General features: G+C 38.0%; 1 protein-coding gene across 2 annotated transcripts in view; it reads left to right on the forward strand.

Annotated features, from left to right (window-relative positions):
- The window catches only part of MARCHF1 (membrane associated ring-CH-type finger 1), a 332,745-nt gene that overhangs the window by 260,322 nt on the left and 57,963 nt on the right, over positions 1-14,460 (forward strand). The gene's annotated exons all lie outside the window — the stretch shown is intronic.

The raw sequence follows: 14,460 nt of genomic DNA on the forward strand, positions 1-14,460 counted from the left end.
AGGCTCTATCAAGAAACTAGAGAGCTACCTCAAGATAAGCACTTAAAAGGAGGCTTCTCCAACTCCAAAGCTCCCTAGACACTCAGTATTTGTGGGAAAAAGAATGTCAGAGAAGCAAATGTCCGTGTCCACTGGCAGCCTGCACTTTTTCTTGAGAAATAGCTCAAGATCAATCCTCTCTTGTGTAACCACTTCACTTTCCATGATGACATGTAATGACTTGCACATTGTCGCAAGGGTGATTTTTAAAATGATACCATGCTTGGTTTTCCTTTGTTGTGTTCCATTTACATTTTATTTTAGTCTTAAAATGTGCCATTGCAAGAGCCTATTGATTTTATAAGAAATACAGTGATGTATCCTAAAATTCATGGCTGATATATTTTTGATCATTTTGCATGGTCTACTATATACAATATATCATTTGTGAAGAAGAGAAAAGGCTGGGGTAAAATCATCTTAGATTCACTTAGGAAGAGCCTTTGAAGAATAGGATAGGAACAGAATATGCTTCTTCTTCCTCACCACCCCTACTCACCTTCCCCACAATGAACCAACGTGACAAAGTATAACCACAGGTTGGGGCCACTCAGCTAAAAGAGCATTCGTACCGAATTCCCACCTATGAAGCCACAGCCTTCAACATCCCTTGGGAGATATCTTAGCCCAAATTCTACTCAGAAACAAGGCTCACAAATGACTTTAGCTTATGTAGCTTCTTCATACCTTTGCCAGTGGTTAGTTAGCTGCAGATTAATTTTCCTGTACTTATCACAATGATATGTTGCAGCGATAAGGCAGACGCCTTTTGTTCCATTTGCAGCTGTTTAATTCCCTTACTTTTTGTCAAATGCCATTAAGGGATCGAGCGTGGAAATCAGCAAACCCTGCATCAGTGTGGTTCATTGATATAATGTGAATATTCCTTATGGACTGAAACATATACATTTACGTTTATAACATATGTATATGTGGGTATATATACAATAGATATGTAATCATCTATAATAGTTAAAGCTGTTATAGTTAAACTCAAGTAAAATACTATTTGTATGAAATCAAATTGAAGCTACTAGCAGTTTATATTCACCATGTACTTCCTTAGAGAATATACACATTAAGATGCTATTTGAAAATAAAAAGCAGTAACATATCTCTTTCCTGTTATCTCTGCCTTTTTGTTATGTCTTTGAAGCAGCTGTCTTTATGTGAAGATAGAAACAATTAAAAATTTTTAAATGTATAACTTCAACATGGGGTTTAATGAAAGGTAAAGTAGAACATTTCTTTTTCATGCACAAACTACAGAAGTGAAAAATGCAAGTGCAAAATGAAAACCTCAAGCATGGTGTTGCACTATGCAAAATGCAAGGTAAGTAAAGTAAAGAGGAGATGAGTATCATGATGAATTCCCAGTTCGTTTCGGTTTCTGATGATTTGTAGCTGACATAGAATATGAGCAAAAGTAATATTGCTCCTCCACTTTCTTGACATCAGTGCAGACTGTGTCTTTTTCTTTAATGCACAGAGAAGAGAGAAGGTAGAATTCTGGGCTTAATATTTAGAAACCTCTTGGCTGTTCTACTGCTAATTGGAAAAAAGTCTATTTCAAATAGACTTGTTATTTGAAATAATTATTTGTTATAGGTAATTCTGTTGCTATTTGGAGAAACATCTTTCAAATATGTTTATTCATTGAAATATCTCAAATCCAAGAAAACAGCATCTATGAGAATGTGTGGAACTACTTCCTTCTGCTTTTCGAAATGACCCTCCCCATACAGTGTAACTAAGTTAAAAATTAAATTATGAACATTATCGTTTCCAAGTGGTGCTTGTGGTGACAAACAAATGCTCAGAGGCCCTGTAAGTAGGTTAATCTTGAACCTCTGTCCGGAGAAGCTTTTTTCTTTATTTTATTGGAGTAGAGTTGATTTACAATGTTGTGTTAGTTTCAGGTGTACAGCAAAGTGACTCAGTTATACATATACATATTCTTTTTCATGTTCTTTTCCATTATGGTTTATCACAGGACACTGAATATAGCTCCCTGTGCTATACAGGAGGACCTTGTTTTTTGTCCATTCTCTATATCATAGTTTTAATTAAAACCCTGAGGTCAGTGTCGTCAGTCCTTTCCTCTCCTCCCAGAGCTCATCCCTGTTCCTCTTACCAAGTTTGTGTCTACATCCCACCAACTTTATTCAGGATCTCCTGTTATCCTTTTTCATTGTCACGACTATTACACTAGTGCATGTTCTTATTACTGTTGATTTTGACGATTGTAATATCCTCTTCTTTTTCTTTCTAATCTCTGAGGTTACACAGGCAGATTAATCTTTCTAATAATTTTCTTTCTTAATCCGATTCTTTATTGAGTTCCCCCTCCAACTGAATATATTGATAGTTAAAACTTTTTATGTGCATGCCTGTGTGTGTGTGTGTGTGTGTGTGTGTGTGTGTGTGTGTAAATGTTGGCGCTGGATGAATGAAATGTATTTTAGGCTCTCCACAATCTTAATTTGTCAGCATGACATCCCAGTACAATCCTACCCAAACTTTCATGTTCCTTTCAAACTTAGCCTCATACTTGACCCGATTACCTGGTGATTCCTACTTCTAGGCATTCACTGAAAGGATCTTCTATGTCTGGAGTATTCTACCAACTTGCATCTCCATCTGCCAAAAATTCTCCCCAGGCCCCAATTCCAGTTCCTATAAACATCTTCCATTAGGCTCTAACCACCCTCCCCTCACCCCCAATCTACACATTATCTTTCCCTGCCTTGCACAGCATTTGATATGGCATACATCACATGGTGACTTGGATTCCAGCTAGCTGTGCAGGTGTCCAATGTATAAAGTGTCAAAGTATAAGCTCCTTGAAGGACAAAGACTGAGACTTCCTCATCTTTGCATTTATCTCAGCACCTCGTGTAACCTTGCACACATGCCACAGATTATTTGGTGAGAGAATGATTACATGAATAAATAAACAAATAAAGGAATACGTGAATAAATGAATCAAGAATGACCAGTGTTCACTCAAGGTGGCTGGAGCTGCTATAAAAGATCAATATTTTGCCAAGACACTCGCTTGCCTATGTAGGAGAATTTATATGCAGAAGCATGTTTTCAATTCATTCAGTGCATTCTTGGTTATCTGTAAATAAATTACGTTCTTTGTCAGTTATGCATGGCAACTTGAGACTTCCTTTGAAGGAATGCTCCGCCAGATAAGATTCGTGAATAGACAAAAAGAGAAGGAAGTCATGGTTGAGGACGAGGTTATGAAGATTCAAACGCTAAGCAATCACAAAAAAGCGCCATCACAAAATCAATTTGAATTAAGGATCTCTGCCACATGCAGAAAAGTAAAAGGACTAAAAGGTTATAAGGATAAGTTTTCTGATAGCTCTGTTATTATGCATGTACAAAAGCCCTATTCTGCATCTGACCAAATATATTTCTTTGGTTATATCTACACAGAAAGCAAATGAGTGTGTGTTATCTGTCCTTTTGTTTTTCCTTTTCGCTTCAGCGCATGCAGCTAATAAAAACTGAGCCTAACAACTTTAAGAATTCCTGCTTAGAAATGTCTCTAGTTCAATTTTGTCCATCTTACGAACACACACAGAAAGGTCTCAAAGCTGACAGAAAATGAATGTTGGTGACGTGTGAGAGTGTAGAGAGAATCATTACCTCAGGATATTTATTCGATGTTTATTATCTATTAACTCATCTATATGTCACCAAAATTATAAGGTAGGATCTGGAAAGGTAAGCACCACTGGGGAAAATCCATTTCTGTACTCAGAAGTAGACCGTGCTCTGTCTGAACCCACCAACAGTGTGGATGGGAAGCAAGGTGATGCCTAACAAAGGAGGGATTATCCCATAGGGCACAACCCATCCTTTGATCTCTCCTGACTTGGAGGATTTGGACCATTTGAGCTGATACTAAGACTAATGAGGAAGATCTATCCTGTTGCTGGGACTCCTGGGGCTACACATGCCAACACACAGGGGAAGAAATCTCACGTACTCCGTGCACCCATGGAGACGTCTCAGAAAGCCCTCCAAGAGGACCTAGCCCACTATGAGATTGAATCACTAGGCTAGCCACTAATAGGGGAGTTCTTATGACAACCTTCGATCCCAATCAGGGTTTAAACTCCTGGGATCAGTAGGTTCAAACCATCACCAGAGGTGATAGGGCTGCAAGGGGAGCAATTCAGATAGCGTCTTACCAAGCCACTGCAGCTCACCTAACCCAAGTACCTAGGAACTCAAATAAGCCTTGGCTTCCTCTGCTTCCATCATTGGCACAAGTGATCACTTTCTTCTTCTCCACTGTTTTCCATCGTGTGGTATCCGATGGAAAGAAGATGCAGCTGATTAGCTGTGACTTTGGATTTGCTCCAGGATCCAGAGAGGAGCCAGGGACATTGCTATGTTTCTCCCTTTGTTGTTGATCCTTCCCTGCAGCTCTGTGCAGGTGGTCTGAGGTTTTGACCAAGTCAGTGGTAACAAATTAGGGCATGAAATTAAACTCAGGAAGTCATGGTATATACCAGGTTTTTCGAGTTGAAAATATTCCTTTGAGAAAACAAAACACTTAAAAAAGTCACTTGTGTGTAAAGTGCTGTCACTCATCTGTAGATGTTAAAAAGATTGTAGATTCAGAATGACCAATCTTATGATTATAAAAATTGTATCAGCTCTCTACAAAATATTTTTATTCCTATGTCATAATTGTACCTTTAATAGAAGTTTTCAAAATATTTTAAATCTCAGGCTGAATGGTAGCTCACAATACTTATCTTCATCTCTGTAGGGAAATCTTAGAAACCTGATTTGCAAGGCCTTTTTCTGTTAATTCTAAATTATATTCTGGCTCCATGTCAATAAGAGTTGCTGGAAACAGCTGCTGGTAAGAATAATATTAAATACTGCCTATCTTCTTCTCTGCTTATTAAATAAGAGTTACTTCTCCTTTCTGCAGCAGATCGGTTTGCTTGACTTCCTCTGATGCTCAGAGAGGGTGTAAAACTGGTACACCTCAGTTTAGTTCCTCAAATGCAAATGAAGAGTGCATGGTACGTGTAAGGGTCATACATTTCTCACTTTCGTTATAAGTGAGTCTTCCCGAAACATAAACAAAACACTGGTAGTTGGTAACATCTTCTGAGAATTGATAAATCATCCACTAACCTAGGCTATCTCTTTTGGTCTGTACATGCTTAAACAGTAGTTTAAAGTATAGCATTCCCAATCCATTTGCGGTCTAGGAATCAGCCATCTTCACCTTGACTTTTTAACGCTCCCATCACTTAAATTACTCTTAATATCCTGCTAGTCTTTCCATACAAAGAAGATCCTGACCCTCAAAATTAATCAACAAGAATGTATTCAGCTCATAATAGCAGAACTTGCATAGATGAAACAACAAACAGCCAAGACCGGATCTGTATCTGTGCTAAGAACAATGACACCTCTAACACTGTAGGGAAAGAAGATCTAGAGTCTATTTCATGAAGGATGTGAGTCTCAGGGCAGCTTAAATTTAAATGAAGTGTGATCAAGAAATAGGAAAAAAAGATTAAGCTGATATCTGATAATAGCAACTGTTAAAGTCTTTATATTTCTTTTCAGTGTGGCTCAAATTGACAGTCTAGCAAATAAATGTTTAGTGAATTTAAATTACAATTGTATTTGTGTTTAAACTTCTGTAGATGTCTTCTGTGTCTTATCAGAACTCAGAAAGATGTCCCGAGGACCTTATTTCTTTAATTTTCACTAAAGAGATACAATCTGTACACTTTTTGAAAAGTTAACAATTACTTTCTAGAATGGAGCTAACACTGGACATAAAAGTTATGAAAATATGGAATAAAGTGTATTTTATTATAAATACAAAATATAAACAATCTCTTTTAAAATGGAAAAAAAAAAAAAAAGAAATAGGGTCTCAGGGGTTTGGGATCATATTTGAGAAAATTCCCAGAAGCACAGTCCCAGAACGCAATAGGCTGAGGAAATAAACATCGGAGCATTAATTGAAAAAAAATAGTATTTAACCTTTATTGACACTTAACTTAATTCTTATAAACAATTCTATGAAGTAGACACTGCTATTTTCCTATTTTATTGGTGAGGAACTTGAAAATACCAGAGATTAAGTGAGGTAACAGACATGAACCGGCAGAATTAGGGTTCTAATGGTGATTGTACTATTAAAAACCACACCAGTATTTCCCAACACTTTCTACATCATGACACGCGCAGAACATGATAACATTTGTGAGTTAACTGGGATTAATGGGCAACACACCCAGACCCTTAAAATGCCCTCTAGACGGAGAGGAATCAAGATCTTGGCACAGTGGTAAGTTATTTGTGGCAAAACTCATAGCTTCTCAGCTGGTAGATTCTGTGGCATGCTGCTATGCCTGTATGTTAGGGATTAAGAGGAAATACAGCAGGATGGGTAAGGTATATCCAAATTATGGAAGGTCAGCTGAAAACCAGGTGAAGTAATTTGGATTTTATTTGATTGATGATAGGGTTCTTGAAGAATGGCAGTATTTTAAGAGGATCTGAATAACTGTATGTTTAAAGAATGATTTGGAAGGAGCAAAGGCTTTAAGACAGTTTGTGTATCTGGTGACAATTCAAAACTACCAGAGCAATGGCAGTGAGGATGAAAAGAGGAAAATAATTTAAAAAAACAAAACACTAAGGGAGAAAAATTATTGGCATATTGATAATTTGAATTTAGAGTACGAAGTACCTGAAAGGCTCAAAACAAAGGCAAGCAATAGAACGGGACGTTGATGTTGATGGAATGGCATCTTTGGGAAGAGAAGCTATTTTGGAGATGGTGAGATGCAGGAACCATTAAGAACCGGCTGAGGTTTCTTGCTGTTGGAGGGGCAACAGTTGGTTTTGGAGATGAATATTTTAAAATCACAAGTCTAGGAACAATGCTTGAACTTGTGGTCCAGGATGGCCTCCCTGGGGCAGTCAGCGTAGAATGGAAAAATCAAAGGGTTGAGTACAAAACTCCCAGGATAAGCAGAGGGGAAATGCTGACAAAGAAATTTCAGGGGGTGGAGCAGGGAGATCTGTCTGCTGGAAAGGAAGGAAAACAGACTCTCAACACTAGAAATTTTAGGTCATGTAGTTTAAGTACCCTTGCTTGAATTCCTTTACACTATGCCTGCCGTGTAATCACTCAACTTACGTTTGTTGCTTGAGTACCTTCCATGGTGGGAAATCCACACCCTCCTGGGCAAGCTCAGTTCATCTTTGGAAAGTTCTGTATATATCAATATATATATTCTTTAACTTGTACTCCCTGGATCCAGTTGTGGTTCAGAATAAGACCAGCTGCCCTTTCACACAATAGCCTGTCATATATCTAAAGACAATTGGCATGTAATGGCCCTTCCTTGCTTTTTTGTTCCCCTCCAAGATGTTAAATGTAGGACTTGGTATTTTTTTTTTAATTTGTCCCAAAATGAGTACACTCATACTTTAAGAGGTGGGCCTTGTAACCTACAATATTAAATTATGGTAGATGAGTTTTAACCATGAATTTAAATATGCTGAATTGTATACTATTCTCCACATGGTAACTCACCTGTTATGTCTTATCATAGGATCATCTCCCCCATCATCTCTCATCTTTCCAGGTTCCAGAATACCGACATTTTGGGACGGTCCTCCATAAGTAGTCACTATTTCAATCCCTACAATCATCCTGCATGCTCTTCTGATTCCACTTTTCCCAAGTTTAAGGGTAGTGATATAAGAGCGGCGTCATATAAACCAAAAAGGGAGAAGTTTCAAGAAGGAGGGGTTAGTCCATAATGTAAAAGGACATCAGGAAAGATGGAGAACTAGAGAAGGTCCTTGGACTTGACTATGAGGAGGACTTTGGTAGCTTAGGAGAAAAGTAATCTCATTAGTACGGTAGATTAGGAAATATCTCCCTTACTTACATCACAGTCCTATGAGATGAAAAATGACAGAGTCCTGTGAAGTAAAATGCAGACATAAAAAATTGTGTTGCTTTAACCTAAATGTCCATCAACAGAGGAATGGATAAAGAAGATACATATATACAATGGAATATTACTCAGCCATAAAAAGGAACGAAATTGGGTCATTTATAGAGACATGGATGGACCTAGAGAGTGTCCTACAGAGTGAAGTAAGTCTGAAAGAGAAAAACAAATATTGTATATTAACGCATATATGTGGAATCTAGAAAACTGGTAGAGATGATCTTATTTGCAAAGCAGAAATAGAGACACAGATGTGAAGAACTAATGTATGGATACCAAGGGGGGGAGGGTGGGATGAACTGGGAAACTGGGATTGACACATAAACACTATTGATACTCTGTATAAAATAAACAACCAAGGGGAACATACTGTATAGCACAGGGAACTCTACTTAATTAACTGTGGTGACCTAAGTGGGAAGGAAATCCAAAGAAGAGGGGATATATGTATACGTATAGCTGATTCACTTTGCTGTACAGCAGAAACTAACACAATATTGTAAAGCAACTATACTCCAATAAAAATTAATTTAAAAAAACTAAAAAAGAATTGAGTTGCTTTTCTAAAAAAGCATGCATTTATTACCTAGCAGCACTGCTTGTTGACTTTATTGACTGTTTATGTATTGGCAATAATGCCCTACTTTGGGATAATATTTATATTTTGCAGTATTTTCTCATATATCTTATTTGAGCCTCGTGATAGCCATGTAAAATTTTACAGATGAAAAAACCAACTGTCTGAAAACTTGTCTGAGAGCACCCAACATACAGAAGAGTGAAGCTGAATCCCATCCCAGGTTTACTCTACACAGATCTAAACACACTCCCATGCCAAGATTTCTTTGAGACATGTTTGTGACTCGACTAACCTGGGGATTCAAAGGTGTCGTAACTAACTCACCTGGATGCTGTCAGAATTCATGACCTTGGCCTTACAAGCACTTGCTTTAACTGACTTCACAAACTAGCTGCTAAAAGCTGTTAGTCCCAGTGCATTGGCAGCAGTAACATAGAAAAACCAAATTAATAGTAGTAGTAGCAATAGTATTAATCCCATGATCCCATGATAAAATTAACAAATTAGCCATAATAAATTAACAAGTATTAGATTGCCTATGGCAGACATGTACTCTTTTATTTAATCCTCATGACACCCTAAGAGTTATTTTTGACCTCATTTTACACATGAGTAAACAGAGAACTTCTCCAGTTTACTGGAGCGGAAAACAAAGATGTGAGTCAGGATTGGATTTGCTTGTGAACCTCAAGCACCAAATAAGTCTATATTTTTTATTTTCATTTTTTCTGTGGCAATGGAAAAAATACAACAGAAGGGATAGGAATTCATCCATGAGGGAGGTGAATGCATACTGTACACAGAGACAATCTTTGTCCCATTTCCTCCTATTTTCAGCATCTGTTCTTCCGCATCGCTGTGTCTTCTGGTCTCTCAAACCCATCCTTTTCTCATAATACAATGACCATGAAGTGGTTTCACTAGCTTCCCTGCTCAGTTCATCTAGACTTTATGACAACTATTTTCACACCGTCTTCTCTGATGCACCAGAATCCTTCACTCCTCGTCCTTCCCCAGCCTGACCTATTGATCGCGGGACGGAGAGGTTGTGCTACCCTTTGTAGGACCTCTCTGACTGCTCGGCATACTGAGTCCCAGAACGTCCACCATAAATCCATGCTGTCTCATCTCACCGGGGACCTCATGGCTGCTCCACGATTCTGATATACATGCTTGGTTAATTTTCCATCACATTCTCCCAGTGGCTTTCTTTAATTATTTACAGCCTCTGTGAGACCGTAACCCCATGCCTTCCTGCCTTCCCTTTAGTTACCTGTTGTCTGTTATATCAGGGAAGATAGTAAGATCCCCCTAGGCCCAGGGGCTGCACCTTCCCTGCCCCCACCTCCTTTCCATCTTCACCTGCCGTTTCTCCTCTACCCCTTGCTCACGGGAAATGGTGTCTGTTTCCCTCCTGGATACCCTTGCACTTGTCCAAAGATATTCCTCTACCATTTTTTCTTTCCCCACACTCTCCTGACTTCTCAAGAAACTTCATTTAACAATGGGTCATTCTCTTGCCTGATGATTTCTGTAAATGTCTCCCTCTCTGTGGCACCTTCACTTCTGCTTATGAACACATTCAGCTTTTACTGTTAAAAAAAAAAAAAAATGAAATGGAAGTGAAAACTAAAATTTTCTCTAGTCCACCATCCTTTCATTGCTCTGCTATATTTCTCAAAAAGAGAGGTTATATATCCTCACTTGTTTACTTGAGCACTAATTTCTCATAACTGCTTACTACCTTTCAACATAGCTTCTGCCCAACATGTGTTTTAATCATTTTTTAGCTTAAGAAAGTGAATTCTAAGAACGGACATCAAAACACAACCATACAGGGCTTCCCTGGTGGCGCAGTGGTTAAGAATCTGCCTGCCAATGCAGGGGACACGGGTTCGAGCCCTGGTCTGGGAGGATCCCACATGCCGCGGAGCAACTAAGCCTGAGAGCCACAACTAGTGAGCCTGCATGTCTGGAGCCTGTGCTCCGCAACGGGAGAGGCCACGACAGTGAGAGGCCCGCGCACCGCGATGAAGAGTGGCCCCCACTCACCACAACTGGAGAAAGCCCTCGCACAGAAACGAAGACCCAACACAGCCAAAAATAAATAAATAAATAAAAATAAAATTTAAAAACAAACAAAAAAACACACAACCATACAAAATCTATGGGATGCAGGAAAAGGAGTTCTTAGAGGGAAGTTCATAGCAATACAGGCCTTCTTCAAAAAACAAGATAAATCTCAAATAAACAACCTAACCTAACACCTAAAATAATTAGAAAAAGAAGAACAAAAAAAACCTAAAGTCAGCAGAAGGTAGGACATAATAAAGATCAGAGAGGAAATAAATAAAATGAAGGTTAAAAAAATAGAAAAATATCAATAAAACCAAGCTGGTTCTTTGAAAGGCTAAGAATGGGCACCAAACTCTGAAGCATGATGACTAGTTGTGAGTAAAGATTAACGTCCAAATTAAACCATTACAAACATAGCAGTGTCCATAAGTACTGTGTTTAAAGCTTATTTAGTTAGAGAGGAGGATGGAAGAAAATGTAGGTAGGGAAATGAGGGGATAGAGAAAGGGGAAAAAATGGCATGGAATATGGGAAAGAAAAGAGTTGCAATGCTGTCTGAAGGTTACAGAGATGACTGCCTTTAAGAGTCCCATGTTGTAGATGTGCTTCGATGCCAAAGCTAGTAGTCATGGAAACCAAGCAAGGCCCTCGGGGATCCTGACACACTCTGCAGGCTGTCTCCCATCTCCTCCCAAGGGTTACCACATTGTTCCAGATTCTTAATACCTAGATGTTTGTAATCGTTGCCCAAATGGTGTCCCTGCCTTCAGGTTCTCTTCTCTTCCTCTCAAGTTACCCTCTGTGCAGATGCTAGTGTCTGATTTTCTTTGCATGTAGCAAGAACTAAGAAAATGTGAATGAATTAAATAATGAAGGAATGAATGAATGAAAAAATTCTAAAGTTACATAATCACTATGGCCCTCACAAAGATTTTTTTAAGTGATGAATTATTTTTTTTAAAAACTTATGCATAAAAAAAAATACTATTCTACCTGAGCCAAGAAGCCTTGGCAAGGGATGGGGACTGGGGGGTGGCAGTGGAGGTCACTTTCAGATCTATAAGACTGAAAAAAAAAAGCCAACTTTTCTTAAAACTCAAACATTAAGGGGGGACTTGAAGCTGCAAACACACGCACACACGCACATTTTCTAAAATTTAATTTGCTCAATAGCATTTTGTGGTCCACTCTTTACAGAAAACTAGAAATTATATGGAAGTAGATGTTTATTCATGTCATAAATGGTAAAAGCCTAACACATGGTGGTTGGATTGTAAGCAGCCAGTTAAAATACTAAAATGCCAGTAATATCTGTGAATTCAGCTTGTTCCTGCCGCTAGGTGACAGACACCAATGTAGATCATCAATGATTTTTAAAAAATCACTTAATTCCCAAGTCTCGATTTCCCATAAGGTAAAAATGCATCAAAATTATGATTATTTTACAATGCATTTTTATTTTATTATTGAAATCATTTTCTCTACACAATTATTCTGTTGGAAAAAAGCATGTTTATATTTTTATTACTATGCTTTCATTTATAATTTAGCAATTATGGTTTGTGTGAAGTGTATCCATTTAAGAACTGTTTAATTCTTCCTGTAATGGCTCTGTCACTTTATTTTCATTTCTAGCAGATATTTGAAGTCGATATTTAGCTTTTAAATTCATTTAGAACAATCTCAACATAGTTTGAAAAAGACTCTTAGGAGCCAACCTGAGTTGGATAATTTAGAAAAAATTCAAAATGCTAAAATCACCTAAAAAGAAATCTTGTGAAATGGAAATGAAAATGAACCAAACTTTTGATTTTTCCTATGGGAAATAATCTTAACTTTATGAAAAAATGATATTGCCAGTGATGCTTCAGGTGACAGTTTCAGGAGAAGTTTTTTAAAAAGAATCTGTAAGATATAAGAAGTCTTGACTACAAACAGAGAACGGTTCTGGTCAGTCTGAACTCAGTAATCAGCGAGGTCGCTGTTTACATCTGCTTATGATGAATTACTTCTTCAAGTTAGTAAAAAATCAGAGCCTCAGAATCGTCTTGGCAGCTGTGCAGCACTTGACCCCCTTTGTGGTGACGAATTATGAGATGGCATTAACTGCAAAGTTTTCTTTTTCAAATAAGAAACTTTACCCCCTGTCCCTGCAGACTTTATGGATAAGCGAGCTTCAGTGGTGGGTCAGGAGGGGCTTTCGTTTTTATTGTGTGCTTCTCTCTGGAACCTTTACTTCAACTTTTGTTACTTGCAGAATTTGGGGTGATTTATTTTGTGAACCTTGTTTTCATCATTGTTGATAATAGTCAGACATTGTCTTTAACTCAGGATCACCACGTTTAAGACATGTGTTTTCTGTAAAGGGCCAGATAGTAAAGATGATAGTTTTTGTGGCCACAAAACTATCACATGGCCATAGTTCACATGGCCTCTGCATCAACTCTCAGGTCTACAGTTATAGTGAAAACACAGCTCTAAATAATACATAAACAAACATGTGTGGGTGTGGTCCAATAAAACTTTATTTACCAAAACATGCAGCAGGAAGAAACGCGTCACGATGTGCTGGCCCCTGATCTAAGGGAGTATCTTTGTGTGGGATCAGGTAGAGAAGAGCTTCAAAGGACTTCAGAAATCCCAGCCGCTCATGATGTATAATTCGTTAGGTTTCAGTGACTCAAAAAAATAAATATTACAATAAAATGATGTGCTATAGAAACCCAGATTTGCTTTCACTGGTTGCTTTTATAATAAGTCACAGTTTGTTGACTGAACAATTCCTTTAGTCAACAAGCATCTACTGACCAACAATCTATCGGCAACAGGTATGCTATAAAGTATACTTAAGCCCTGATCCTAGGACTTACACGTTTGGAGAGAGGACATATCTCGGGCTTTCATATTAAAGAATAGGCTCTGAGATGATTTTTAGTTTTTCCCCACCACGCCAGCCTCTGACATGTGCTGCAACATCCAACACTGATACCTCCTAACTCTGTCCAGGGGAAGGCAGACGCTGATTTTGAACTTTCCTGTGTTCTCATCCTATCACTCCACTCAAAGAACTTTTGAAGTCAGTGTTCCTCTTGGCCTACTTTATCTTTACTTAAGAAAAAGAGATCCAAGATACTAGTGTACTGTGTCATACTTCTTTATTTTGAGGTTAGGGGAGGGTTGGGTTTCAATTCCTGTATCTCACTGCAGTAACAATCTGACCAACCATCACATTTCCCCTGGGGAGACAGCTGAGCTAGATAAATATATTTTAAAATCCACTCTTTAAAACATGCTTCCGGAGAAGAGGGATGAAAGGAAAGATCAGTGGCAGCAATTCAAACATTCTTCCAGCCTACCCCTGTGACTCTGCTCCAAAAAATTACTATACAGGTGTTTGGGGAACATTCCATTCATATTTCTAACAGAGTTCAAGCAATATTTCTAATCAAATTTAGTAACAACTTCTAACAGCTGGTTGTATAATAAGAGTTATTGAAGTTCTAAGGTTTGAATTTGTGACCTGGTGGTATAAAAACTTATCCAGTGAGGAAAACAAATTATTTTTTTTAAATTTGAAGAGGAGAATAATGACGATTTCATAGACTATGAATCTATGACACTAGAAGTCATAGTAATTCAGTAAACAACTTGAACTAGGAATTCCTTGGAAGATGTAGTAATTAACATTTTAAAACAGTAGGATTTACTGTACTTGGACTTTCTGTAACCAGT

This window comes from Eubalaena glacialis, chromosome 5 (genome assembly GCF_028564815.1).
Source record: "Eubalaena glacialis isolate mEubGla1 chromosome 5, mEubGla1.1.hap2.+ XY, whole genome shotgun sequence".
Classification (NCBI taxonomy): Eukaryota; Metazoa; Chordata; class Mammalia; order Artiodactyla; family Balaenidae; genus Eubalaena; species Eubalaena glacialis.